At 35.3% G+C, this 26,904-nt stretch overlaps 1 pseudogene; it reads right to left on the reverse strand.

Moving 5' to 3' along the window:
• The window catches only part of LOC123634843, a 92,975-nt pseudogene that overhangs the window by 15,506 nt on the left and 50,565 nt on the right, over positions 1–26,904 (reverse strand).

Here is a 26,904-nt window from a genome sequence, read left to right on the forward strand (position 1 = left end):
AAGTTTAGGTTATATACATTTTCCATGTCCCACCCATCCCCCCGAGTCAGAGTCCCAAGCGCGTCCGTTCTCATTCTCCCGACAGTGCACCTGGCACTCATCATGTAGTCATACCTCCATCCCTTCCCCCCCCCACCTCCCCGGGTCTGCACCTTCAAGCATGACCATTCCCCAGAGGGTGTGCAACGCACTCATCATGTAGGCATACACCCATCCCCTCCCCCCACCCCCCCATCCCAGTCTGATATCCAATTGGTATCCTTCCCTGATGTACATTTAGGTGATGATCAGGGAAACCAGTTTTCTGGTGAGTACATGTGATGCTTGTTTTTCCATTCTTTGGATACTTCACTTAGTATAATGGGTTCCAGCTCTCTCCAGGAGAACCAAAGAGATGTCGTATCATTGTTATTTCTTATAGCTGAGTAGTACTCCATGGTATACATATACCACAGTTTACTAATCCATTCGTGGATTGATGGGCACTTGGGTTGTTTCCACATCCTTGCGATTGTAAATTGTGCTGCTATAAACATTCGGGTACAGGTGTTTTTGTTAAAGAATGACTTTTGTTCTTCTGGGTATATGCCCAATAATGGGATTGCTGGATCAAATGGTAGGTCTACTTGAATCTGTTTAAGGTATCTCCATATTGCTTTCCATAGGGGTTGCACTAGTTTGCATTCCCACCAGCAGTGTATGAGTGTTCCTGTCTCTCCGCATCCACGCCAACATGTGTTGTTTTGGGATTTTTTGATAAAGGCCATTCTCACCAGAGTTAAGTGGTATCTCATTGTGGTTTTGATTTGCATTTCCCTGATGATTAGGGATGTTGAGCATTTTTTGATATGTTTTTTGGCCATTCTTATGTCTTCTTTTGAAAAATTTCTATTCATGTCCTTTGCCCATTTTTTGATAGGATTGTTTGATTTTTTCCTGCTGATTTTCCTGAGTTCTAAATAGATTCTTGTTATCAGTCTTTTATCTGATGTGTAGTATGCGAAAATTTTTTCCCATTCTGTAGGCTGTCTGTTTATTTTCATGACTATTTCTTTGGCTGTGCAGAAGCTTTTTAATTTAATCAGGTCCCAGTCGTTTATTTTTGTTGTTGCTGCGATTGCCTTAGGGGTTTTCTTCATAAATTCTTTGCCTAGACCAATGTCTGTAAGAGTCTTTCCTACATTTTCTTCTAGAATTCTAATTGTTTCCCATTTAAGGTTTAAATCTGTTATCCACCGTGATTTAATTTTTGTGAGAGGTGAAATCTGTGGGTCCTGTTTCAGTCTTCTACATGTGGCTATCCAGTTTTCCCAGCACCATTTATTGAATAGGGACTCTTGTCCCCAGAGTATGTTTTTGTCTATTTTGTCAAAGATTAGATAGTTATATGAGGATGATTTTATATTTGGGTTTTCTGTTCTGTTCCACTGGTCTGTGTCCCTGCCCTTGTGCCAATACCAAGCAGTTTTAAGGACCACAGCTTTGTAGTATAGTTTGAAGTCTGGCAAATCAATACCTCCCATTTTGTTTTTATTGCTTAAGATTGCTTTTGCTATACGGGGTCTTCTCTGATTCCATACAAAGTGTATAATTATTTTTTCTAAATCTGTGAAAAATGATGTTGGTATTTTAATAGGAATTGCATTGAATCTATAGATTACTTTGGGTAGTATAGACATTTTAACGATGTTAATTCTTCCAATCCATGAGCATGGTATGGATTTCCACTTATTTACGTGTTCTGCAATTTCCTTCCTTAGCGTTTCATAGTTCTCTTTATAGAGGTCCTTTACCTCTTTAGTTAAATATATTCCTAGATATTTTATTTTCTTTGTTGCTATTTTGAAAGGTATTGAGTCCTTAATTTGGTTCTCCGATTGAATGGTATTGGCATATATGAATGCCTCTGATTTGTGTGTATTGACTTTGTAACCTGAGACATTACTGAATTCGTTAATTAATTCCAGGAGTCTCTTGGTTGAGTCCTTGGGGTTTTCCAGATACAACATCATGTCATCAGCAAAGAGTGAGAGTTTGATCTCTTCTGTCCCTATTTGGACACCTTTGATTCTGCTCTCTTGTCTGATAGCTCTCGCAAGGACTTCCAATACTATGTTGAAAAGTAATGGGGACAGTGGGCAGCCTTGTCTGGTTCCAGTTCTGAGTGGGAATGCTTTCAGTTTTTCCCCATTCAGTATGATGTTGGCTGTGGGTTTGTCATATATGGCTTGTATTATTTTTAGGTAGGTCCCATTTATGCCTATGTTGTTAAGTGTTTTTATCATAAAAGGGTGTTGAATTTTGTCAAATGCTTTTTCTGCATCTATTGAGAGGATCATATGGTCTTTATTTTTGCTTCTATTTACGTGGTTAATTACATTTATAGGTTTTCGTATGTTAAACCACCCCTGCATCTCTGGGATGAAGCCTACTTGGTCATGATGAATTATTTTTTTAATCAGCACTTGGATACGATTTGCTAGGATTTTATTGAGAATTTTTGGTCTACGTTCATGAGAGAAATTGGTCTGTAGTTTTCTTTTTTTGTTGCATCCTTTCCTGGTTTTGGTATTAATGTTATATTGGCGTGGTAGAATGTGTTGGGGAGAATTCCATCCTTCTCAATATTGAAGAATAGTTTATGTAGGATGGGCACCAGTTCATCTTTGTATGTATGGTAAAATTCAGGTGTGAACCCATCTGGACCAGGGCTTTTCTTTTTGGGAAGGTTTTTTATTGCTGTTTCAATTTCAGTTGTTGATATTGGTCTATTCAGGAATTCTATTTCTTCCTGATTGAGCTTGGGAAGGCTGTGTGATTCTAAAAATTTGTCCATTTCCTCCTCATTCTCCAATTTGTGTGCATAAAGATTTTTGTAATATTCATAGATAATGTCACGTATCTCTGTGGCTTCGGTTGTGATTTCTCCTTTCATGTTCCTGATGGAAGTTATTAAAGATTTTTCTTTTCTGCTCTTGGTTAGTCTAGCCAGTGGTGTGTCTATTTTATTTATCTTTTCAAAGAACCAACTTTTTGTTTTATTAATTTCCCTTATAGTATTTTTGTTGTCTTTTTCATTTAATTCTGATTTGATCTTAATAATTTCTCGCCTTCTGCTGGGTTTGGGGTCAGTCTGTTCTTCTTTCTCCAGCTCTTTGAGTCTATTCATTAAGTTGTCTAGTTGTAAATTGTCTGTCTTTTTGAAATAGGCATTTATGGAAATGAATTTTCCTCTCAGGACTGCTTTAGCTGCATCCCATAGATTTTGATAAGTTGTGTCACCTTTGTCATTTAATTCAAAGAATGTTTTGATTTCTGACTTAATTTCTTCCTTTACAAAATTGTTATTCAGGAGAAGGTTGTTTAGCTTCCATGACTTTGCGTAGGAATGAGAGTTCCTGTTAAGGTTCATTATTATTTTTATTCCATTGTGATCTGAGAAGATGCAGGGTATGATTTCTATTTTTTTAATTTTTTTAAGACTTGCTTTATGACCTAGGATATGGTCAATCTTAGAGAATGTCCCGTGAGCTGATGAGAAGAATGTATATTCAGTGGTTTTCGGGTAGAATGTCCTGTAGATGTCAGTCAGGCCCATTTGTTCTAGCATTCTGTTTAAGTCTACTATGTCTTTACTTATTTTCTGCTTGGAGGATCTGTCCTGTGCTGTCAGTGGGGTATTAAAATCTCCAACTATTAAAGTGTTGTTGCCTATGATTTGGTTTAGATCGAGTAGGATTTGCTTTATGAATCTGGGTGCACCTAGATTGGGTGCATATATATTAAGTATGGTTATGTCTTCTTGTTGAATTGTGCCTTTCACCAGTATGTAGTAACCGTCTTTGTCTTTTATTACTTTTGTTGGTTTGAAGACTAAGTTATTGGAAATTAAAACTGCCACACCAGCTTTCTTTTGGCTACCATTTGCTTGAAATATCAGGTTCCATCCTTTTATTTTCAGTCTAAATGCATCTTTGCCGGTTAAGTGAGTTTCCTGAAGGCAGCAGACACTTGGTTTGTGTTTTTTTATCCATTGGCCCAGTCTATGTCTCTTGAGTGGGGAATTCAGGCCATTGACATTTAGTGAGAGAACTGATAATTGGGATAGATTTCTGTTTATCTTATTGGGTAGAACTTCATTGCTATGTTTTCTCTCTTGAGCCATTGTGGTGGCTAGAATTTGATCTTTAGCTCTTGGGTGGTTTTACATTCGTGGGTCTTTGTTGTGATGATCCATGTGTAACTCTCTTTTGAGTACTTCTTGGAGGGGTGGCCTTGTCTTGGTGAATTCCCTCAGTCCTTGTTTATCCGAGAATGTCTTAATTTCTCCTTCATATAGAAAGCTTAGCTTAGCTGGGTACAAGATTCTAGGCTGGGCATTATTCTGTTTCAGAAGAGTGAGAATGGGGCCCCAACTTCTTCTTGCTTGTAAAGTTTCAGTTGAGAAATCTGGCGTAATTCTAATGGGCCTCCCTTTGTATGTTACTTGTTTCTTTCTCCTTACAGCTCGAAGAAGGGTCTCTTTAGTGGATATTTTGGTCAGTCTGACGACTACGTGGCGTGGTGTTTTCCTATTTGCTATGAATCTACCAGGGGTTCTTTGAGCTTCTTGAACCTGTATATCTAAAGTTTTAGCAAGGCCTGGGAAATTTTCTTCTATTATGTCTTCAAATAGTTTATCCAGCCCTTGCTTATTATCTTCTTCACCTTCAGGGATGCCTATAACTCTCACGTTAGGTTTCTTCACATAATCCCACATTTCTTGAAGACTCTGGTCTTTTTTCTTATTTCTTTGCTCTATCTCTGTGACTGTCTTATTTAATTGGAAAGAGTTATCTTCGATTTCTGAGATTCTGTCTTCTATTTGATCTACCCTGTTCTTGAGACTTTCCACTGTGTTTTGTAGCTCCCTGAATAAATCCCTCATTTCTAGGAGTTCAGTTTGGTTTTTTTTCAATACGTCTATTTCTTTAGTGAATTTTTCTTCCAAATCCTGGAATTTTTTTGCGGTTTCTTTGCGGTGGATATCAATTTTTTCTTGTATATCATTCAGCTTATTTATAACCCAAGACTGAAATTCTTCTGGTAACATATTGGTATTCTGAAACTGGCTTGTGCCAATTGGAGGAGAGTTGGTATTTCTCTTTGGGGGCGAGGTTTCCGTTTGGTTTTTTGTGCTCCCCATATTTTTCCGCTGAGCCCTTCCCATCTGGCTCTATCGTTAGATCTTTTCTCACAGCTTTAGTCTAGTTAACAGCACGTCTTGTACTCTGTTCTTAGGCTATGGAACAGTCTAGGAATGTTGCTTCCTTTATCTATAGGGGGAGACTGTTGTGTGCTGTTTAGAGTTTCTTTTTTCTATCTCAGTTGGGGGACTGCTTCTGATGGGTCCACCCCCAGAGGGTTGGCTTGACCTAAGACCAGTTTGGCAAGTTAAATCATTGTGTTGCGGACTTTCAGTTAGTAGGCAGGATTCACACGATTTGCAAGCAGAAAGCCTCTTCTCCCTCTCTTTTTTTTTTTTTTTTCCTCCCCCTGGCTTTTTGGTTCTTCCTCTGGATGTGTGGTTTCTGTCTCCTTCAGCAGGAAAGACACTGGCTAGGCCGAGGAGGCAGTGCCCTCACTCCCTCAGTGCCCCAGCTGCTGCAGCTCCCACGGGCAAAGGTCTACACTGTCCCAGTGTTCCCAAGGTCCGGGCTCCACACTCTTGCGTTTAGGGAAGCACTCAGTGTTCACACCTGGGAAGGGGACCTGGAGAGGATCTATGGATCAGGGGATGGAGCCTCCTGAGGAGTTGCCTGGCACCCTATGGCTCTGCAGCAATTAGACCTGCACTCATTAGGTGGTTATTTTTCCACATCAAGATTAAATGCAATCTGTCATCCTTTAGTCATCTGTGTTGTTCTCACCAGGAGGAAGAAACAAAAGTTAAGGAAAAACAATTCCATAGTCTTCCATATGTAGGAAAGTTGAAGTTTCCTCATGGGACTGCAGAGATCTGAAATAAAAGTAGGGATAAACAAGGGAGCTAGAAACAGGGAAAAAAAGAAAGCAGTATAGAAAGGACAATAATGACAGACTATAGATATTGGGGAAATAAGAGACAGAATTTATGATGGAAAAACACTGAATAATTCTGGCTTTGTTTCTGTCCCAAGGCTACAGATAGTTTGTCGTAAGGGAATAATGCATGTTTCGCTGTTCTAATAGAAACCATTTAGGTGACAGCAGAATGGATTATTAGTTGAAGTAGAGTCTTCATACCTTCCCAAGAGGGCTCTAGGTGTGAAATGCTTTAATTAAAAGTAATCTGATTACAGAAATGATTCAATCTGACTTTTTTGGCATTAAAATGGCCCATTGAAGGAAAATATCATGGACTTTTTTTTAATTGCTTAAAATTTTTTTGTAAGGAAGAAGCAAATACAAATAACAAAAAACATATAAATAAAAGACTTCACTGTATTGGTTATTAAAGAAATACAAATTAAGATGATATTTAACTGTTTTTCTATGTATCAGAATGACAAAAATTATAATCTTTATATTAAAAAACGATAATACTCAATATTGGTGAAAAAAGGGAAAATAAACATGTTTAAACAGCACCATTGAGTATATTCATGGAGACTTGGGAAAGAATCATCAAATTCTAGGTGGAGTGAGGTAGAATTTGTAATATCCATCTAGACATAGTCTATCTTTCTTCATGAAATTTACCTTAAGGGAATATATTACAGCAGAACCATACTATTAAACAAAAAGAATACATAAAAATCATGTTGTAAAAGAATAACTTATGAATGGGGAAATGTTTATAATTCTAAGTTGTATAAAAAATTAAATAAATTGTAATTTTTAATATAATTTTTATAATGGTTTTTCCTTGTATGTGGTATCATTGATGTACATGCATTACATGTCAGTATCCCTTTAGATATAGGTAGAAATAAACCAAATGATGAAGGGTTATTTTTGAACAGTGGGGTTACTGATGACTTTTATTTTCTTTATTTTGCTTGCTCCCCTCTCCTGCTAACACTTCCTACTACACAAATGAGTAACTACTATGTTCATAAAAACAATATATTTTTCATGAGGAGAGTGTCTATATTTGCACTTCAAACCTAATTTTTACATCTTACCTAAATCAACTCATTATTTTTATTTTAACATGTTTCTTGTAGTTCGTTTCAGCAGATTTGGAATCCCTACTTTATAGTTGGACACAGAGAGCTATTGGTGATTTGGATGGGTTAAAATCATCCCAGTACATTTTTTTCCCATAAACTAAGAACCAAAGGCTCACTTTTTAGTCATTCAAATAAGGAAGTGATTGTTCACAGGAAAAAGAAAATACTATCACTTCTTGCAGTGCAGAAGTTTTTGGGTCTTGGAGCCTTTAATGGGGAGCGTGGAAAGAGGCATAAAAAAGTAGAACAAGAGCCTGCAGTGTGTCAGTGAAATGCCAACGGATGCAAAGCGACAGCATAATGCAATGTGATGTGTCTCTGCAATGACATGTCAAGTCTGTACAATTCAAAGGCTGGGGTTTGCCTAAAACCTTGGCTAAAGCATGGTTCCAGTTAGTTAAGTGCAAGGGACCTTCAACATTACAAAAAGAAAAAAAAACTGTTTATTAACAAAATGCTTTTACTATGGGAAAATTTTCCTGTGACAAATATTTCCAATAGAAGAGAATGGTTTGAATTTCCATTCTGTAAATGAAGCAGATCCACCCCAAAGACTGCATTCCAATCAGGAAGCTTCAAAGCAAAAGAAGACACCGCTATTTCTGTCTTTTCAGTGCCTTCGTTCAAATGTTCTTCCAAACTGATAACAATATCTGTTTTCTGTTCTATCTGTTTCACTTTGAGGGCAAGAAATCCTGAAAGTTTGCTTTTCTGGTTATTTACCTTATATCACATTATTTTAAAATCAAACAGTATTATGCCAATTTTAGTGTTAGTCCTTCAAGTTTTTCTAGTTTGTTTGTCCTTTAACATTTTCAAAACTGTACGAGAGATTTACGCTATGCTTTCCTTTTTCACTGGCACGTTCATATCAGGGCTTCTTTTAAAGTTGTTTTATCAGAAAATACCAGAATTCCATCAAATGACGAATAGCTAAACATTTTTCCCATTCTTTCTACTATCTATATTGATGGGAGTCTCTTTTCATTGTTTCCCCAAATATAACACTTTGTTGAAACCATTAAAGTTAGTGACTCTTTCACTCACTTAAAGTTTCTACAGACATTTTATAATGTGGTCTCTGGTTATTAAAGCAAATATTGCACATTTGCAAAACTCCATATGAGAAATGTCCATGTTTAAGTTTTTGGAAACATCTCTTCCACTTGTGATTCTTTTAATGTGGTCTTAAAAATATATGTAACAGACCACAAGGAACATGTTTCTTAAGAGTATGTACATTAACTACTTAGAAGTGAGTAGGTAATGCTATGCAGATGTTGTCATGGTAAATACTCAGGATAACATACATGAAAATGTCCAGAGCTCAAGTTTAGATCTAGCCCAGTCAGATTTAAATTACTGGCTGTTATTTTTCAAAACATTTTCCTTTATTTTAGTCTTAATGAATAAATGTTTTCAGATTTGATACAATAATGTTTGAATTCTGTTGAAACCACAATTTTCTTCTACTCCATACCCACCGTGAGTTCTATAAAGACAGAACTAAGAGGTTGTGTTTCCCTGGAGATCTGCCTTTAGTACATTTACATAGTTTGGGTTATTTTTCTAGAAGTTTCAAATTGGTCTGCTAGAGAAATCTCATAAAAGTGGTCTGGAACTGTTTCCTTAAAAAGAGGCCTTTTCTCTTTAAATGATTTTCATCCAGTTATTTATTGGAAAAATAGAAAGGAATACTAACTAAATGTAGAGTTGCATTTAATTCATGACAGACCTTCTCTAGTTCAGAAAAACATATTTTAAAAATCACTATATAAGAAAATCACTGAAGTTCTAATCTTCCTGAATCTTTTTTAGCTGAAATGGAATCACTGGACTCGTATTTGGGCTTCACTTATGCCACCATGTGAAAGGCAATGAACAATCTTATTATGTCTATTGCTTAAAAATTGATGCTTTATGCTAGCTTAAAACTCATATTTGGAGTTATTAGCCAAAGGTTCCCTGAAGTTCTTAAATGCAAATAATACTAGTCCCAAAAGAATAAAACTGGAAGGCTAGTTTGTGCCCAAGATGTCTGTTTGATTAAAAATTTCAAAACTCCTGGATTATTTTCCTAGCTTCTCATTACATAGAAGATAGAGTAATGTCCTTGTTCAAACTTCTTACAGACTTCATATCCTTGATCAAGTCTCTTAATTGGCAAGGACCTTAGTTGTTTTAACTCTTAAAATGGGACTCATGTTTTAGTATTAATACATTTCTAAGAAATATGGCAGATTAGTGATTTACTGCCTCGAATTCCTAACTATTTTATGTCACTTATGAAATATGATATAATATATTGCTTCTCAGCATCTGACATAGTGCCCAGCACATAGTAGGCACTCAGCCAATGTTTGCCATTGTCAGCGGCATTCTGGAGCTTACTCTTACCTTAATCTCAGAGAGCAATGCTATAGCTGACATGCATTAGCCTGCCTTATCTAAAATGAATGCTTTTCTCTTGCCTTTAGTGATAACATGCTGTTAACAGCATGCCCTGTTACCTAATATAATATGTGAAGTTTAATCACCAAAAGTAGCTACTTCAGAATATACCTAGAGGAATGACCTGATTAACAGGGCTTATTCCCAAAGCAGAAGCTATGCCTTCAACAAATTCTAAAATGCAGAACATGAGTTTACATGAGCCACAAGCATCAGAATACAAGTCTCCATTCTGTTATTCATTTTGTTCAATCACCTGTGAAGAGAGCCTTAATCTGTGATTGTTTATGACAAAACACATTATAGTATGTTTATGTCCTTCAACTTCAGCACTGTAGCAGTCAGTCACTTTGTCTTAGGCAATCAGTGCTTGTAAAAAGCAGCTGAAATATTTCTCTTCACATGAATGCAAAAGTCCTTCCAAAGAATCCCCTCTGGGAATGTGCACAATAATATCAGAACACGGACTAGCTTGAAGTCACAAATGCTGACAGTTCCTGCCTTTGGGGAGAAAAGAGACAGTGGAGACTTCCTGACAAATGTGCACTTGACTCACTTCCCCGTTATCTGTTCACAGAACAAGGATCACACAAGGGATTACAAAGCCAATGGTGACTTCCCTACTTAAACACTATATGTATCAGGCTGAGTTCCACGATGGGAGGAACTGATCATCCCCTAACTCTCCATGATCTGTCGGGCCCAGAGCAGCTCAACCCTATTGTTAAAAGTAGTATTTATGTTCAGCTCCACATATGGCTGCCAAAAAAATGAAAGTAGTATTTATCACGAGGGCTTTAGTTTTTAACACAAATGAAACTGATATATTTAGAAAACAACAAGCAGGATAAGCTTGCTCTATCGACCCAGGAAAAGGAAACTTCTGTAGAGATCAGTTCATTAGTGACAGTTTTAGAATGTACTGTGGAGAGTTGCTCTGTTTGGTTTGGTTTTCTATAGAAAAACAAAAACAAAAACAAATCAGACATATGTGACAAAGTAGATTGCATGGCTCAACAGTCTTCTCTAATTGACCAACCTGATGTCCAAGACAACTGGTGTAGCCAATGCCTTTTTCCTGGACCGTTGCTATTACAAACGTACACTTGACTTCAGAACATATATAAGGTTGGGAAAGTTTACTGTTGACAGAAATCCAGCAAATAATACCATGGTTTCTTTCTGATGACCTGCAATTTCACAGGTTTTTAGGCATTGCAGGGACAAAGACTCTTCCTTTTAATAAAACTCATCTATTCTGTGAAACTTATGTTGTACAAATTTCCCTGAGAAAAATTAGATGAAAGTATGGTAACTTACACTTCTTCCCCAAGTGTATTTGGAAATGCATCAGATTTAGAAACCAAGGAAATACTTACCATATGTTGGGGAGGGAAAGATGAAATGAAATTGGATGTTTTTCATTTGTGAATACAGTTTTGCTTCAGTTCATGTAAAAAAAAAAAAATCATAGAGGAGCCAGTATATTTCATTTAAAATATCTTTTTTGTTTTACAGAAACTTGCCCTTAAACTTGTACTGAGCAGTTGTATAAATTTTCATGTTTTATGCTATAAAACCAACGTGTATAAAAATTCCTCTATGGGAATGAACACCTGAAAAACAGAACAGGTAGGCTTGGCCTTCCAATACATGTTACTCATTAGAATCAAACAAATAATGGTTTAAGAAATATTTTTTGAAAAGACAAGTACAACGCAGAACCAAAAGCATTCTAGGGAGAAGATTGCTGTAGTCAGAAGATGACTACGTTGCTTTGATTCCTGCCCTTGTGGGGCTTCCTGCAGAGGTGAAGGTGTTGATAATATGAATACCCACATAGCTAATTTACAGAACCTTGGTGTGGAACTCCCTAATTCAAGAATCCCAAGGAAATGCTGGCTTCCCTGGTGGAAAAGCTATAAAATGACTGCTTACTTAAATGAGTTAATCTCCAGCTCTTTAAAAGTATCTATGGGATTCTCATTTTGAAGCCTACTCCTTCTTCAAGGTATTGGCTCTTTCACAAAACAAAAGTTCGCTGTTTTTGAGTAGGTGCATAATAGTTCCAGAGCATTACACTTTTAATTACCTTTATTTAAATAACAAGCAATTTTGTTAAGCAGTTAAAGGCACAGCTTCGCAAATTCTTTCCTATTTCTAAACTTTCTCTTATTTCAATCAATTGGCTTGAGTCAAGTAACTTGGCTGAAAATATTTCAGTTGGCAAACTCCTTACTAATGGTTAAACACGCTTCCCGTTTGATGCCTGGCCTGACACTCAAATAAGACATTATCTGACTTCATTACCACAAAGCTCACCTATTTTATCAGATGAGTTGAGCTTCAGTAATTCAGACAATGATTAGATGAAGAACAAAATAGCCCCCAGCAATTAAGAAGCATATTTAAAAGCACTTCAGACCAAATGCACCTCTTGCAGGATTTTTTTCTTCATTCTCTTTAGAGCATTTTCCAGACTTGGTCTTATAATTGAAAGAAAATTTAATCCTGCATTAACCATATAATCATTTTGCAAACTAGATTCTGGAACTATTCTTTGTTGAAGTGGGTTAGTCCAGAATTTGTGGATTAATGATATTAAACCCTATTTAAAATCTTGTAGATTTAGCATCCCTCACAAACTCCCTACTTTCACTCTTAATAAGTCATTTGAATACTAATTCTTGGCATTTGGCACCTTTCTTCTAAAGACTCAAGTGTTATAAGAATGCTAGCAAAAGACAGTGAAAACTGTCTGATGAGGTAAAGGAAATATATTCCTACTTCCTATTTAGCAATTGGATAATATAGAAACAAATCCATAGCTATTAACTATGCTTCTTGACCATGAGATAAGTCAAGCAAGTTTTCCTAAAGCCTCAAGGATAAGGGTGGACAGAATTGGGTGTTTTGTAACTGCTTTTGATTAAGATAGTGTTTATTTGAATAATAATGCCAACATAGTATTTATTCTTATATAAAAGTATTTTTCTAAATTTTATTGTAGAAAAATTAATTTAAAAATAGTAGCAGTCACCTATTTGCATTTTAAAAAGCATTTTTGCCTCCTTTATCTCATTAAAAATTTCCAAAAATTTTCTAAGTCAGTAATTTCAATGTTTAGTGATACAAATTCAAGGAAAATTACTATTTCAAGGAAAAAGAAAAAAATTATTGGCTCATGAAACAAACAAAAAAATAGGCTTCAGGCATTTGAATTCTAGGATTCAAAATGAAATGTTCTCTCTCTCTCTCTCTCTCTCTCTCTCTATTTTCAACTTACCTTCATTCTCACTACGTGTAATGTCAAGATGGCCATTGGTAAGCTGAACTCAAATCTTCTCATTTCTCACAATATCAGAAAAAGGTAGTTTTCTTTCTGATTAACTCCAACAAAAGTCTTAGGAGCATAATTAATTGGTATAGCCTGGGTCAAATGTGTATTCCTGTAACAATTGCTATGGCTGATCACTGATTGGCCAGGCCAGGTCTTGGGTCCCCCCTTGATAGAATTAGATCAATTTCTCTCAAATCGACTGAACTAATGAGCTTAGGGTGGAACAGAGATGGCCAGGGTTGGGCAGGACGTCTCTTGGCCCAGGCTGCTTAACTGGATGGATAAGGCTCTCTAAATCTGAGTTTAAGCGTTCGGAAGCCCATTTGACTCTAACACTTATAATTTGCCTTAAACTTAGCTTTTATTAATAATAAAGGTGATATTCCAGGCCCCATCTGCCACTCCTTTGTGCACTAAAATGGGTGCAGGTTTTGCAAGCCTCTGCCAGGAGGGTAGGCACCATTCTCCAAAAAAGGGCTCCAGAGCTGATATGCATACACTCACTATTAGTGTATTACAGTTCTCTGTTACAGATGAGAAACCTAAGAGCAAAGGGGAGGAGATACCTTGATTTCTGTTTTCAAACACCATAAAATCCTATCCAATAATTTAAAACTGTGAGTTATATACCTAGTTACTTCATTTACCAAGGAGAAAACAAAGACTTTCTAGGAAAGGTAAAGTTTGAAACTTACAGAACCAAAAGAAGACCATAGGTTTCTGAGTGCCCAGTTGTATGCTATTTCTTTCATTTCAGGCTGGTAAATATATTCTTCTTTTTGAAAATTAATAATCCAAAACTGTATATGGGCTGGCTCTATATTTCCCAAAATATGTGAGTCTATAGCAACACTCTATACAATTAGTGTGACAAATAAATAGTTCAGTGCTTTATAAAGCATAGCAGAAATAGCCCAAAAATGTGAGATTGTTTTTTTCTGTGCTGATATTTTGAGCACTAATAATTTTTTTTATGATTAGTAATTGAAGAGTAAGATCTTTAAGTGATGACTTACACATGACAGTCTTAACGGCTCTTTTGGGATCTTTGATATCTAGAACAAAGGTGAATTATACTAGAAGAGAAATTAGAAGCATTTTCTGCAGCAAAAATTATCTAATGGCAAGTATCTATTAATATTGCAAGGTTTTTCCAAAGGTCTTTCTTCTCTGGGCCAAGCATCAACTCTCTGAAATCCTGCCATCCAGCAAGACTCTGTCTATACCAAGAGGATACTTAACAAGAGGACTGAGTGGTCTACATCCTCTCTTGGGCTTTAGAGATTTACAGTTCTTGTATAGATCTTTTCTTCCATTTCTGATTCAAAGATGTATTTACTCCTAAAACCATTAATTTTTACCTCTCTTCAATCCCCAAATATGACCTTATTAGTGGGAAAAGACCCTACTGTCTAAGAAGCCTTTCCTGCTTGTGAAGGGGCCAGACAAAACCTAAACTTCATTTGGAGCTGAATTCAGAAGGAAGCTCCTGGTCATATTTGGGAATTTTATTTTGTAGGTGTAGTGTGCTAAGAACATCTTCTTCATATTTAAGCCACGTTCCAGGCAAATTTATAAAAAAGGGACAGTTTTTAATGGGAAAATATTTTATTTTTTGCAGCTTGAATGAGTCCTTGTAGAAGAAGATCCACCTTTGTTGGGAAAATTCTTTGATGTATTGTCTGGAGCAGAAACCAAGAACTTTTATGTTCCGGGAGTGGGTGAAACTTATCTGCGCAAAACAAAAAAAGAATTTGGTAAGTGGCTCTAGACAGGTACGAGGAGATAAGAAAGAAAACAGTGTGGGTGTGCAGCTATTTATACAGGGCGGGGGGAACTCATACTCCCTTTCTGTGATTCCTTAAATCGTCTGGGAAATCACCAACATAGAACTCTTCGTGATGGGTGTGTGTGTGTGTGTGTGTGTGTGTACACAACTAGTGAGGTGGATGGGCTGTGACTGAAAATGGCATGTACAGAATCAAGAGGGAGTATATAGAGAAAAATATTAAGGAAATAAATTCCTAGAAAGTTGCAGAAGAATTTGGCAAGGGCATAGACTTCTCAAAGTTGGTAGAGCTGGGATTCTTGCCAGGTGCGGCCACCTCTCCAAGGACAGGAGTCTATTCTTCCTACTTCATTATTCTCTGATTTTCTAATGGGCCTGCTTCTTTGGCACCAGTGTCATTTTGGCCCATACACTGAGTATTGGCAAACCCCTCCCCCCCCCACAAGGCACTGTCCAATAAGAAATTTTGTAAAGCTCTTAAATCTATTAATCTGCCTTGTGCTGTAAGTACCCAAACCTGAAACAGTGACTGTAAAGAATAATTCACTTATTAGTTAATATAATAGGAAAGCAAGGATGGGTGGGGTTTAGTGTTAGTTGATCCAGCTGCTTGAAGATCTCTCTATCTCTCAAGTGGCTTCACCCTAACTCTCATTTATTCACAGATTTAAGATAGATCCCCAAAGTAATAGGGGCTACACGTTTCCTTATCTACAGCCATGGGGGAGAGAGAGAAAGCTTTCCTACTCTCTCTTAAAAGCAAGAACTTTCCCAAGGGCTTCTCATAAACTTCAAAACATGGCTTATTGGCCAGAATTGGTCATATGACCGCTACTAAAACAGTATCTGGCAAGTGGGTTGTGATTACCCTAGGAACAATTCAACCCACCTCTGGATCTGGGGGCAATTTCCCAAGCTGCCACCCTGCTATTTGAGGGGGCTATTAACGCAGCCACGCTGTGTCATCTGCTGGGTATTATGTTAGATCAAACTGGTACCCCCTGCTGTCCACCTGAGAAATGTCCAAATAACTGCATAATAAAATTTCAACTGCTAAGACAAATGTGGAAACCTGATTATAAAACTGATCTTTTTTCCAATTGCAAATACTCTAAAGAGTCCTACTCACAGTGAGCAGGACTGAGAAAGTGATTCTGAAGAAATGGTAGAAATTCTTGATGAACTAGTGATTTTTTTTTAATTCTATGAAAATATTTTTTAGATATACAGGATTATTTCTTTGAAACTTGATAAAATAAAGGGCATTTCTAGATTGTTCACCCATGAAAATGACAGAGTTCAAAGTTGAAACTTTGATGTAAAGAAGGAAATCAGGAATGTTCATGCCTACATCACATTTTATACAGTAAAATGGTCCCTAATGTAAAAGGAAATCAAGATGAACATTTTCCTTCTCATCCATTCACATTGACGCTGTTTTTGTAAGAGAACTCATCAGGAAGGATTATGTAAAGTACTCTGAATATTTTTACAGACCAAAGAGGGAATCTACTCAAGGAATGCCCTGGTTAATGGTTTGATCTCCAACAGAGAACACTTTCTCTGTTGACCGTTGGCTGCACCCACGGGTTATGGGTTTGTTTATTTTTAATTGCTCCACAGTTGTCCCCGAGTGTGACAAGTCGAGTTCCATTGAGCTGGCACTTCCAGTTTTAATTTATGCATGAGTATGTACATTGTTTTTCTCCTGCAGTTCTCAAAGAATTTTATGGGCCATTACTGAGTGACTGAAATGGGTGCAGATTTTGCAAGCCTCTGCCAGAAGATGTTTATTACTGTCATCATTCTTAGGAAAATCATGTTCCAGCAGGTTCAGGCAGTGTGCAAAACGTGGCACATGTGTGAATTGGCCATTTCACACCGCTCTTACAATATTGTCAGTAATAATAAAACCAAGAGAAAGACCTTGGGGAGGGGGATAAGCTACACATTAATTTGGTCATGAAGCTTTGATATGTGATCTTTGTTAGACCCAGAGATGCAAAGTGCAGCTGGTTTTGTAAACTTCCCACCAAGGGCTAAGGCAGTAGCTTTATTTTAAAGGTTCCCACTTCTGAGGGAGGTTCCTGTCTGGTGAATCCATGTCCAGAATGTAATATCTCTGAGAGCTTCTCCATGATTCTGTCTCTGTTCTTGTTTTGTTCATTTTGAAAAACAACTTTTCACATGGCATCTCACACCACAGTGATAAGGAAAGCAGAACCCACTCAAGGTGGTATTTCAAATTATAGTACATCACTATCCGTATAAAGCCTGCCGCAAACTCTTTCTTATTCATCTTTCCACCTGGCATTTCCACATTTCTAGAACAATGTTTTGTCTTCTTTTGGGATGGCTGTTTTTGGTGGTTGTGGACAGAGTTCAGACGTGAATTTGTACACATGTTCCGCTAAATATCTCAAGTCTGTACTTTTGACTATTGTGCTCTATGTCCCTATTTCCCCTTTCACCTAATGTTTCAGTGCCGCTTCTTCTCTGATTCCTCAGAGTAATCCTCGTGATGCAGCCATTTTTATACACCTTCAGAAACACTTTCAACATTTATATTCACATATTATATACAATTCATTTATTGTTATACATTTTAAAATGGGGAATATATGACTGATGTTATCCCAAAAAGGTTAAGCTTCATTTCAAAAAGTCTAAGTTGATCAAGACTCCAGAATTCACACCATTTATGTAAACAGGCAGCGTATTTTGGTAGCCTCTTAGTTCTAGTACATGTATATCCATTAACAGGCATGATTTGGGTTGAGTTTTCTAGGGAGGGTCTATAAACAGTGTATCTTCTCTTTCAAGGTCTGCAAATCAAGGGTGAAAAAATAAACATCACAAAGGAGTGGCAGATGGGGCCTGGAATATCACCTTTATTATTAATAAAAGCTAAGTTTAAGGCAAATTATAAGTGTTAGAGTCAAATGGGCTTCCGAACACTTAAACTCAGATTTAGAGAGCCTTATCCATCCAGTTAAGCAGCCTGGGCCAAGAGACGTCCTGCCTGCAACAGCAAAGCCTGCCCTTTGATATATGAGAGGCAACTTCCTCCTAAAAAGGAAGCAGGACAGAACTGAGCAAGCTGTTTCCAATTTTAGCAATCAGTAAAGAGGCAGAGAGAGACCTGCAGTACTTAGAGATGAGTCCTCCTCCTGGAAACCAGGACCCTTGAACTGACTTTCCTCCCTAACACTTCCACACAGTTGTTGACTGTATGCAGGGTCCCTGGCTGGGATCATCATCTGAAAACTATAGCCAGTCTTAGTCTTATTTTTATTTATTTTGTTTCCCATATAAAATGTTGTCTTCACTTTTTTTTTATTTTGGATAAATCATTCAGGTATTGCAGTTTACGTGGGATTTCAAGGACATTTTCATAGAAAATACTTATACTAAAGTTTCCTTATTGTTTATTTGAAAATCAAATTTAAGTGGGTACCATGTATGTTGATAAATACAGTAAATTTATCAGCCTTAATTTCAAGGGATTCTATTTTTTGTTTAAAAATGTTAGAATTCATCATTTTTAGTTCTAGTTATAAATTTCCCTGTTTTATCTCCAAGACTCACTTTTCTTCCCGGCTGTTTTAAAGTAGCCTGGTTTAGGGTTAAGGGTAATTACCTCACTGCAAGCTTCCTGAGAGGTCTAATGCTCTTGAGGTAACCCCATGCCACTTACCATAGTACTTGATTCAGGGACCTAAAGTTCATGCCAGTTGGGATTTGCTGTTTCTCTGTCCACAGAGAATTTTTCTGCGATGGGCATATGATCAACTAAAGGGGCCAAGTTGAGTGAAGATTCAAAAAGAATTATACATCTAGGAGAGAGGATTTTAAAATTTCTCAGAGAGCTATTTGTAGCCAACTTTTCTTTCATTCTGAAAGATGTGGTATAGTATGAAGCCTGGAACCATAAGTCATTTTGATACCATGAAGGAAGTCAATGCTGGGATAATGCCAGTACTATGGAATATAGGGAAATAAAATTAAGCTGGGGTTTTAATGGTGATACCAAACTGCTAAGTCAAGCCAAATGTAATTTATCCTTCCTCTGGAACTTCTGGTTATGTTAGCACCAAAATCACCTACATTGTTTAACCTTTATTATCAGATTTTTTTTATTTGACCTGGGAAGTCTTAATTTATAAAAAAATCTATTTTTGTCTAATACAAATTAATTTTCCTAATGGATGCTAATGTTCTGGAGTTTGAAGGTGAAAAGAATCACAAAATTTCTCTATCATCGATATGAAATATATTTGGACACAAGGCCACAGTATATGCTCAAATCACTTAGTGGACCATAGTCAGAATTTAAAATTCAGTTTGATGTCTAATTGCTATGTTGTGCTCACTCTGTGATCAGCTGCTAAACTGAGAATGCAGAAGCAGTGAGGTGATCACTAAGATGATTAAGGCTCAATTCTTAAAAGGTGTAAGGACTAAATTGAATATCTTGAACTGAATCCAAAGGTAAGAACAGTTCTAATTTGGATGTGCCAAAAGAAAAATGAGCTTTTATGAGATGTTGGAAATATGTCTGTTGGCATTAATTTCCCACCATTTATTATTGAATACACACTTTTATACTTTTGGTTTTGGACAAAAATATTTTAATAGATGTCACAATGAAAAGAGTTACAACTTTTCTCATGTTCCTTTTTACTAGAATCACATAACAGCATGAGATGATGTTTCTTATTATTGATAAAGGCTTGTAGGAAAGGTACAGCTAGAAAGCTTAGAGGTCTAAAACGAAATGCCAGTGAAATCAAGAGTGCCAATTTGATTATCACATGAGTAATGGTTTTAATTATTTTATTCAACAAATACATATTGAGTAGTTAATATATGCCAGGTGTTCTACTACACCCTAGTGATTAAAAAATGGAAGACATGATATCTGTTTCCAATAACTCACAATCTAGTGAGCGAGAAAAAGAAGTAAAGAAATTCCTAGACCATAGCGTGATATTTTATCACAGAACCATGAGTGTACTGGCTGCTATGAAAACAACAAGAAAACACACCAAACTCAGCCTAAAACAAACAGATGCCTGAGCTGCAGCTTGGTGCAGAAAGAACAGTTTGGCAAATAAGTGTGTAGTAGAGAAAGTGAGAGAGTTGGTAGTGGGATTGGTTGGACAGAGGGTATTCCAGAGAGAGAAAACAGCGTATTTAAACAGTAGAATGTGTGCTGCATGCAGAACAGTTCAGAATGGCTAAAGTTTAGAATATTTCTTAATAAAAAAGAGATGAAAATAGAACTAGAAAATGATATTTTGTGATATATTGAGAAGTTGAGAATTTATTTAATTTCAGTGAGAATTAATTGAGGAAATTTAAGTGAAAGAGTGATAAAATATGATTGAGATCCTTCTGACTGAAATGACAATATGCAGGAAGGGAACAGACTAATGGCAAAACAACAAAACATAAAACAACAACAAAAAAACAAAACTGGTTAGAAGGCTATGACTATCTGTAACTTGAGTTAAACCTTAATTAAGGAGTCAGAAGTGCAGAAGTGGAAATATGAGGAGTTTATTTTTTAGGAGTTTTTTTTTTTTAGTCTGTATTTATGACTCTCAAAAATTTTAACATGAATTCCCTAGAAAGATATGATCTATACATAGTAGCATTCTACAGCAAAATATTAACTATACTCATCTAGGTATGATAATATAAAAAGTAAATTTTTTAAATCTATATATTCTAATTTTTCCACTATGACCATATATTTCTAAAATAAATGTGTTATAAAATTTTTAAAATGTTCTACTGATCATAGTTGGAATAAAGTTAAAAAATCTTAGGATCAACCTTTTAATATAGCAAAAATATTTGCTCAGAGCCAGGATTAATGACAAAAATTCAATTTATTTTTTATTTATGAAAGATTTTACTTCTTGAGAATATACCATATTAAAGTTAATTCTGCTTTTGATCATGAAGGAGTAACTCATAAAGGGCTGACTTGCACTACTACTTTAAATAACTGAGACAATAAAAAAAAAATTAAAAAAAAACCTCTTTAGACATTGGGGAGTAGGCAGAATAAAACTGGAATTTTTAATAGAAGTTAAAAGGATGAGTGAGCTTTATGATTATCATAGCTTTTTAACTAGAAGCACTAGAACACTATGAGAACAATAGCACAAAGAGGGGCAGGGGAAAAAAAGTAAACTATTTTAAGTTTTATATATGTGAAGTGGTATAATAATGCTTAGAGGTAGATTTGATAAATTAAAGATGAAAATTTTAAACCCTAGAGCAAACACACATACATATACATATGTCTAATTTATCAGTCATTAGAGGAGATAAAATGGAATTATAAAAAATACAGAATTAAAAGAAAGAAAAGGAGCAAAGAAAAACTTAGATACACAGAAAATCTGTCTATTATCTATCTACCTATAAACCTATTTATCTATACAGACACTATTAATTACATTAAGTGTAAATGGTCCAAACACTCCAAATAAAAGGCAGAGATTTTTAGACTGGATAAAAAATCAAAACCTAACTGTATGTTTATACAAGAAATTTACTTTAAATAAAATATCTGACTATCATTTAAATTAAAATTATCAGCACACTAGGCTTAGAGAGAAACTTTTCCAACTTAATAAAAGGCATGTATGAAAATCTTATGTGCACATAAAACATTCTTCAAGTTAGATCATAGATTATAAAAAGTGTTAATAAGCTTTAAAAAAGATTGAAATAATGCAAAGCATGTTCTCTGAACACAAAAGAATTAGTAATCAATAACAGAAATATGTAGAAAATCAACAAATATTTTGAAATTTAAAAACATCCTAGGAAATATAACTTCTTATAAATAATAAATACAAAAACACAGGTAAAGCCTAATATTTCCTTAGAGGAAAATTTGTTGCAAAATGCTTATGAATCTAAAAAAATGAGAGAAATTAAACTTTAAGTAAGTTTTATTAATAAAAAAGGAAATATTGAAGAGCAGAAATTGATCAAATGGAAAGCAGACAATATAAAAACAAGTGAAAGCTAAATTTGATTTTATGAAAAAGCTGATCAAGAATAGGAGACAGAAAAATAACCAGTATAAGAAATGAAAGAGTGAACCTCACTACAGATCCTACAGACATTGAAGGGACAATAGGGGACTATGATGAATAAATGTATCCCACTAAATTTTTCAACTGTGATGAAATACTCAAACTCATTAAAGAGACACATTTTTTAAAATTGAGACAAGAAGAAAAAGAAAACCCAAAGCCCTGTATCAATACATATAAATTGAATGAATTCATAATTGAGTCCTTCCTACAAATGATAGTCTCAGCAGTGATGGCTTAAGAGGGAATTTCAATAAACACTAACTATGCACAAACTTTTCCAGAAAGTAGAGGAAAGGATGATACCAACTTATTTTATGAGGCAAGTATATGATGATACCAAAACCAAAGATTTCAAAAGAAAATTACAGACAAATACCCCTCATGAACACAGACAAAAAACTTGCTGAACAAAATATTATCAAGTTGAATTTGAAAATATGTAAAGAGGATAATTAGGTTGAAGTGGGGTATATAAGAACAAACAGCTGATTTGATATTTGAAAAATAATCAATGTAATTTGTGATATTAAATAAGAATTTTTAATAAAGAATAAAGGAGAAAAAACATTTGATCATCTCAATATATGCAGAAAAAAATTGAAAAAAATCCCACACTCATTTAAATTAAAATTATCAGCACACTAGGCTTAGAGAGAAACTTTTCAACTTAATAAAAGGCATGTATGAAAATCTTAAGTGAATACCATACTTAATAGCAAAAGTCTAAATGCTTTGCCTTACAATTGAGAACAAGCAAGATAGCTGTTTTCTCCACTTCTATCCAATGTGGCACTGGAGGTTCAAGCCAGTGCAAAAAGAAAAGGAAAAAGAAATAAAGGACATAAAGATTAGAAAGGCATTAATAAAACTGCCCTTGTGAACAGCGGACAGAACTGTATACAAAGGACATTCTAAGGAAATCATCATTGACGACAATAATGAAACTATAAAAATAAGTGTGTTTAACAAGGTCACAGTATACAAGATCAATATATAAAAATCAAATATATTTCTATACTAGCAAGAAACAGTTATAAAATAAAATTTCAAATAAAACATACCATTTATAATGGCATAAGACATAAAATATTTAGGGATAAATCTAACAGAATACATTTAAGATGTACACAGTGAATAATTGAAAACATTGTTGAAACAATTAGATATTTTATATGTAAATGAAATATAAATTAATATATAAATTCTATACAATTATGATAAAATCCAATCATGCTCTTTTTTTTTAACATGGACAAGCTGATTCGAAAATTTGTGAACCTCAAATAGCCAAAACCATTTTCAGACAGAGAAGTGGCATTGACTGATTTTAATACCTACTAAAAAGTTGTAATAATCAAGGCAGTGTAGTATTAGTGTAAGGAGAGATATAGATCAATGGGACAGAATAAAGTCCAGGTATAGATAAACAACATTCACAGTAAATAGATTTTTTAAAAAGGTATTGCATTTATTCAATGGGGAAAGGATAATCTTCAAAACAAATACATATCCCTATGGAAAAAATAACTGTAACCTATACTTCATACCATACATAGAAATGAACTCAAAAACTTTCAAGAAAACTTCAAAATTTTCAAAAGAAAACATAGAACAAAATTGTTGTAACTTTATATTAAGTAAATGTCTCTTAGGATGCAAAAAACTATAAATAAAAAGAACTAATAAACTTGACTTCATCAAAATTAATACAGTGCATCTATTCTTTGAAGACCATCATTCAGAAAAAGAAAAGGCAACCCAGAGATTGGATGAGCATATTTGCATTACTTGTATCTGACAAAGGACTTATATCCAAAATAGTAAAATCATTTTTATTCCTTCACTGTCTGGAGAATGGCCACGCTTGAGGCTCTGACTCAGGGGCATGGGCGGGACATGGACAATGTATATAACCTGAGCTTTTGTACCCCCATGATGAGCTGAAATTAAAAAATAAATAAATAAATAAATAAGAAAAATCATTTTTACAACTAAAGAAGAAAAATAGCGACCAGATTTTTTTCTAATGGGCAAAAGAATTGATTAAATATTTTACCCAAGAAGATGCATGAATGGCTGACAAACACAAAACAAGAGGTTCAACACTTCCAGGCCTTATGGAAATGAAAAGTAAAACCACAATGAGATATTGCTATATACTTACTAGAATGGCTAAAGTTTAAAAATACTGAAAATAGCAGGTGTTATCAAATATGTAGAGCAACTAGAAGTCTCATATATTGCTGGTAGGAATATAAAATCAAATAATCACTTTAGAGATCAGCTTGTCATACAGACAGTTTCTTAACATACAACTAAGCAATTCTACTCCTAAGTATATACCTAAGAAACATGAAAAGCCTTGCATTTAAATGCTCATAGATTTACAAAGGCAAAAACTCTGTAAACCATCCAAATGTTCATCAATACGTGAATGGATAAAGAAAGTGTAGTATATCCATTTGATGGAATACTACTCTGCAATTTAAAAAAAGACTGTACTAAGATACCCCAGCTACATGAATGAATATAACAAGCATTATGGTGAGCTGAAGAAGCTGTGTGCTATATGATTTCATTTACGTGAAATTCTAGATGAAGAAAAATTAAACTATAGTGACATAAAGCATATCAGTGATGTCTAAAGCAAAAAATTGGGGGATTGACAGCAAATGAGTACAAGGAAAATTTGGGGGTGATGGAAATTTTCTGTGTCCTGATCATACTGCTGACTACACTAGCATAGTCAATTCATATAATGATTTATGAATAACAACAATAATAACAATTATTCTAAGTAAATTATACAAAATATACAAAAAACTGATTGAAAAAACATATATCATTTAAACTCATACAAATGAAAAAAGAACTTTGTGATTTGGGGCTAGTCTCTTTTTTTCTATAGGTCTTCATTTCATTCTATATTACATGAAGAAGAATTAGAAAGTCTTTAAGACCTATCACATTACACATTTCTAAATAAAATCTTACATTTTTTGTCTATTTTTGCCCCCAGAATTGGAAGCTTGATCTAGAAGACAGAAGACAGTCTTGGATCAGGATAAACATTTGGGTTCTCACACTTATTAGTCTGATGAGAAGAAATTTAACTTATTATGATTATAGTTTCTTCATCTAAAAAATTCAGATAAAATTTTATGCTTTACAGATTGGTTGTGAAAAACCAAATGACTAAAAAATTGATGAAAACCTTTGGTCCTCAATAGTTGCTGAATAGATATAAATTTCCCTCCCCTTTCTCTGGAGAAAATGTCAAGATTCAAAACTAAAAGTTAAATAGAATACCAACTGAATCCCTTATCAACTAACTGAATCCTCCAGGGAGGACATTTGAGTTTCCATAGAAGATCTCGTCTTCTACTAACTGCTTTTGCAGATGCTCTGAGCAAAGCACCTGTCATGCTGTTGAGGGTGAGAAGACAAGCATTAAGCAATGGCACAGCACTGGGAATAAGATAGGCCATCCTAGGGGAGACTTCACTTTGCACTGGTTTCTCATGCTGAGTACCCTTAGACAGCCGAACCACATGAATCTTTTCTTACTCTCTGATTCAACTGAAGGACTCCCAAGTGAGCTATAAAAGTTATTTAGTGCACTTTCTTGGGTATCTCATATGTGTAGTTGAATTTAGGGCAGTGCAGGAAATTCACATTCTAAAAAATCCTGCTTGATTTTGCTTTGGTTACTTTTCCTCTAAATTAAAAAATAAAATACAATCCCTAGCTCCTTGTATCTATTGGAGCCCCAAAGCCACAGGTAGAATGATTTAGTGTCATGAGAGCATTGTGGGAAACAAAATGTGACATTTTCTTAAGCATACAACAATATTTTCTTTATGAGCAAAGACTTAAGGTTTTTACCAGAACGCAAGGGGACAAAAGAGTTTAAATTAAACTTCAGTGATAAACCAGACCAGGACAGAAAAAGGGTAGATATCTCTAAACTCAACTACCACCTATGGACATAGAACATTTCACAACCAATGTATCAGCCAACCACTGCCAATGGGGTAGCTTAAACAACTCCTTTAGGGCCAATTTAAAAGGGTAAACATGAGAGAAGCTTTTATTAATGCTTCCCTTCATCACAAAAGCAATTTCCCACTGTCATCTGAGCCTTTTACAATGGCCCACTACCAACACAAGCCATTTTAGTTTGCCTCTGACTGTGCACCACCAGAGATGAAAACAAATCAAATAATTAAAATGGTCAAAAATGTACCATTTCAAAATGGCTCAATCCTTTTAAAAAATTTATAAGAACCTGTTTTTGTTTTGTTTTGTTTTGTTTTGTTTTTGAAGAGAAAAAAGTGTGAAGGAGGAATAGAGCAATGACTTTCTCCTCTTCTCAAAATAAGCAAGACAATCCTCAATATCTTCTTTTCTAAGGATATTTAAAGGTCTTCTGTCATGGCTACTGAACCAGCTGTTGCATACCTTCATCTTCCCACATCTAACTAATAGCTCTAGTTATAATCCCGTGTTCCAGTGCTTGTAGGACTAGAATTCTTTCTGACCAATTAAAAAATCCATACTGGTTGATCATGGTGAGAAGTGAAGGTTGTCCCTTATTCAGGCATAAGAGTAATGAATCGGGCTCTTGTTTCTCTGCTCAGTGCTGGCATTTGTTAGAACTTTTGTTGCAAGAGAAACAATGTATTGCTACTGAAGGGTGGGTTCTGGCAGAAACGGGGTTAATTTTCTTTCCCCTGAGCCAGTAGCTCCCACACCTGTCAACCATCAAGGCTGGGCTTGCCAGGAGCCTAGGAGTAAATGGGCATGGGCGCAGCTGTAGCAAATTAGAGTATCCTGAGGAGGTCCAGTATAAAAGATGTGAACTCTTGCATATGTCTCTGTGGGGTTTTGACTGATCCAAAAGCTATGTTGCTATGGGGATCAAGAGAAAGGGTAGTAGGCTCAACCACAGCCTTCCCTTAATAATATATAATATGTAAAATTGTATATGTGCCCATATTTGTGTAT

Source organism: Lemur catta, chromosome 3, assembly GCF_020740605.2.
Source record: "Lemur catta isolate mLemCat1 chromosome 3, mLemCat1.pri, whole genome shotgun sequence".
Taxonomy (NCBI): Eukaryota; Metazoa; Chordata; class Mammalia; order Primates; family Lemuridae; genus Lemur; species Lemur catta.